Source organism: Nannospalax galili, unplaced genomic scaffold (assembly GCF_000622305.1).
Source record: "Nannospalax galili isolate Female #2095 unplaced genomic scaffold, S.galili_v1.0 scaffold7, whole genome shotgun sequence".
Taxonomy (NCBI): domain Eukaryota; kingdom Metazoa; phylum Chordata; class Mammalia; order Rodentia; family Spalacidae; genus Nannospalax; species Nannospalax galili.
Genome location: NW_008359081.1, coordinates 3,109,568 through 3,113,368, shown reverse-complemented (window position 1 = coordinate 3,113,368; position 3,801 = coordinate 3,109,568). Strand labels below are relative to the sequence as shown.

General features: G+C 43.3%; 1 pseudogene; it reads right to left on the bottom strand.

Annotated features, from left to right (window-relative positions):
* Positions 1-784: 784 nt before the first annotated feature.
* LOC108490176 lies at positions 785-2,155 on the bottom strand (annotated as a pseudogene).
* Between the last annotated feature and the right edge of the window lie 1,646 nt (positions 2,156-3,801).

Here is a 3,801-nt window from a genome sequence, read left to right as displayed (position 1 = left end):
TATTTTTTAAAATATTTTATTTATTATTTTTATTTTATGTGTATGAGTGTATTGCCTGCATGTATGTGATGCACCCGTGTTGTGCAATACCTGTAGAGTACAGAAAGGCCACAGGATTCCCTGGAACTGGAGTTACAGTTTTTAGCTGCTATGTGGGTGCTGGGATTCGAACCCTGGTATTCTGCAAGGAAAGCCAGAGTTTTAAACCACTGAACCATCTCTCCAGACCCAGTGGCTGGATATTTCTATCATCAGCAATAGTGTATGTGAAGGAAGGGCTACAAAAGAAAATAATGAAGTGACAAAAAGACTGAACAAGATATTTATCAGTTTATTTTCTTACAGACTTTAAGAAAAATGAGCATACCCATCTATATTTTGATTAATATTACAAGCTAAATGCAAAAATACTACAGGCAAAGATGCTCTGATCACTTTACTTTCCTTCACCATGGTAGGATATCACATTTTTCTGAAAATTAATATCCTAAGTCACATTTCCTTATGTTATATTCGAAAGAAATTAGTGAAGTTTTCCCAATTAATTTAATAACAATAAGACACATACTCAAAATCTTGGCAAACTAATAAAAGTGACAGGCATAAAGTTATGAAACAGATATGAAACAAATTAATATTCAGTTATAGGAACATTAGCAATGTAACAAAGAAAAATACTTATATTTTGCTCGTATAGACAAGAAGAGGAAACATACAATTTGTGCCCTCCTACCTATAAACTCTCCAGTATTCAGGAGGTTAAATGCTCCTCCCTCAGGACCAGCTAATTGTGGGTGGAGCTACTGGATTGGGACTGGGAAGGAATCCTGGTCTTGGTAAGACTATATATAACCCAAAGCCTCAGATCTCCTTCCTGCTCTATTTAGCTCTTCACACAGAGCCTCCTCATAGAGATCAGGGAAGGAGCTAGGGACAGTATTATTGATCTTAGCTATAATTTCCAGCACTTTGATCTTGGTGGTTTCAGAATAGACTCTGGGACCCCACAGGAACTCATAGGTTGGGGGATTACTATAAGGCACTTGGTGGTATTCCAGGTACCTTTGCTCTACTAGATCTTTGGTGATGAGTTTACAGGGCTCCCCAAAGAGTGTCTCCTCCCAGGGTGTACCCCCAACACATTCAGGAATTCCCAGACCTGTTCCTCAGTGGCATGGTTGCCATTCATGAATATCACACCTAAGAGGGCCAGCACAAGACGGGTCTTTGGCAACTCTTTCTTGCTATTGGGATTTTCCCCAGGGGGGATGGGTAGCTTGCTAACGAGGACATAGGACTGAGTGTTGTGATTGTAAACCTTTAACTCCAGACCATAGACCGCTCAAGATGCTCTGTGGCTGTCTTCAGGATCTTGGGGAAGTGCTCTTTGTACTTCCTGTTGATCAGCCTCAGCATATCTGCATGCATATGTTGCTCATTATTCTGATACTTCTCCAGGATGAAGTGCAGCAGGATATTGGCCTTCTTGGAGAGAGGATCTCTGCATCTGGGCACAATGGCAGCAGCTGCCAGGTAGGCATTTTCACTCTTCTCCTCAGCATCTAGCCTCCTGAGATCCCAGAGGAGTGCAGGTATCTTGGGAGCTGGGAGGATCTCCCTGGTCAGGAGGAGAGGATGCTGCTTCCTCCTCTGCAGTGGGCTGGGCAGCCTGGACATCCTGGTTCTTTTTGTGTGTCTACTGAAGCTTGGCCCTGGAGTGGCCCTTTCTCTTGTTGCCTCTAGGCACGGTGAATGGGCTCTGGAGTGGCTGGCAGGAGTGCAAGCAGGAGAGCAGGAAAGGCAGGTACCTGGACGGAAAAGAAGGACAAAGTTATGAACATAACATTAGTAGGTAGAGCGTACCTTTTCTTTGATGAAGGCCCCCTTTGCTGCTTTTCTCGAAGGGAACCGTGCTGTCCTGGTTAATCCACTTCCTGAGAAATCTGTTGAGGAAGTAATAGCTTATTAGGCTACTGAAAAACAGCTCGGTTTGGGACTTCTTAGGGTGAGAGAAGTCGTGCATGGCGGCCCATGATGATATCAAGAGTTCCCTTGGTTTACATTCAGAACTGCCATTTTTGGCAATGTCTGCTACTTCTTGGAAGTTAACACTACACACTTCTTTAGTAGAATTCAGAAGGAAATAAAAGAGCATCTTGCTCACACAATGGCATTCAGGGTATACCCAGGACTCCCAGGCTTTAATGAAGTCGTCGTCCTCGTCGTCCCCCCCTCATGCTGCTTTCCTAGATAACTACTCTTTTGGAAAGCACCTGGATACTTTTTACAAATTTCCCTCCTCTCTCCTGTTCTCCGTTGGACTAATCAGGCTTTGGACCTGCCGTGCCCCACCCAAGGCCCGATACCAGAGCACATTTCAGTACATCTGCCCCCAGCCCCACCCCCCCAGCAAGGAATCTCCCCAATTTTCAGGACTATACCTTCCCAGCTGTAGCTTTCCCCTCTTCCTGCTGATACCCGTAGTGTCCCATATAGGCCTTCATTTCCTGAGAAGAGGGAAAGGAGTAAATGCCTCTGGGCCTAATGGTCATGTCCTGGAGTCCAGAGACCAGAAAAGGGGCGTGGCCTATGTAACTATGGTTAGAAAAGGGAATGGAGGATTGGGGTTGTGGGCTTTGAAGATTCTCGATAGGTTTTGGGGTCATCACATCACAGATTTAACTCAGAGTATCCCTCCACAGCACCTGACAGCACCAGAGACAGCTCTCTCAGCTGACGGCAGGGCCACTGCAATCAGGCCGAGGCCTCACTCGGTCCGGCAGGCTGGTATGGCGGAAGTCATGGTGTTGTACTTCCTTTTCCACTAGTTTCCGTGTACCTGGTCCTCTGAATAGAGCTTTATGGGAGGAACTGTTCCAGTTTTCTTTTGTTCCCGGGGAGGAAAGTTCCCAGGTAGCCCATAAAATTTACTTTGTTGACTTTTCTAGGGCTGGAATGTCTCCCTCTTGATTTGAGACAATGGGTTTCAGACCAAAGATCTCATTTTCATCAGACTCTTGAGTAGGAACTGAAATGGAACGTTTCTGAGCCTGGTACCCATGCCCACAACTTCACTATAAGAATGGTTCTCCTAAGTTTGAGGGGGCTATTTAAAGTTTTACTTCATCTAAAGTGATAAGGAATTCTCTACTGTCTTAAGGCAAAGGAGGAAATTGGCTTGCCTCTTACAGTTTTTAAGATGAGGCAAAACAGAGATCCTTTAAGTTGATATTACCATAAAACCTTTATATCACAAAATAACGAATAATAACTTCTGTTGGTAATATTATATTCCTCAGTTGTTCTCAAGAGCATAATGTTTTTAATGTAGAGCAGTTTTTGTTTTCCTCTTGGTCACTGAGTCAGGGGTCAACCTCTCTCATGAGCATTAAGAGGACATTTTGAGATTTAAGAAGCTTGGGTCTGAAGTCACAGCGCCAAATATCATCTAGAGTCAGCTTCTCTGTGGAGTTCAAAACAGCACTTGACAATTTACTAACAATCAAAAAAAGCATTTGCTTCTATCTACAAGGTCTTGCATTAAGAACTGGAAGTGACAAAAGTCAGAACACTTGATTTTGAAGGGTCGCTTTTAAAAAAATCTCTAAATTTTTATAAGCTCTATGAGTATATGCTAGATACCACTCATATTCAGGAGAATCAAGCCAACAAAAGTATCTGTCTTTACTATTGCCTAATTTGAGTTTCTTCCTGGCTGTATTTGCAGTGATGAGATGTTTGAATGCCTATACCCACAATTAGCTTGTGTCTGTAAATGGAGGCAAACTAAAGTATCCTCTT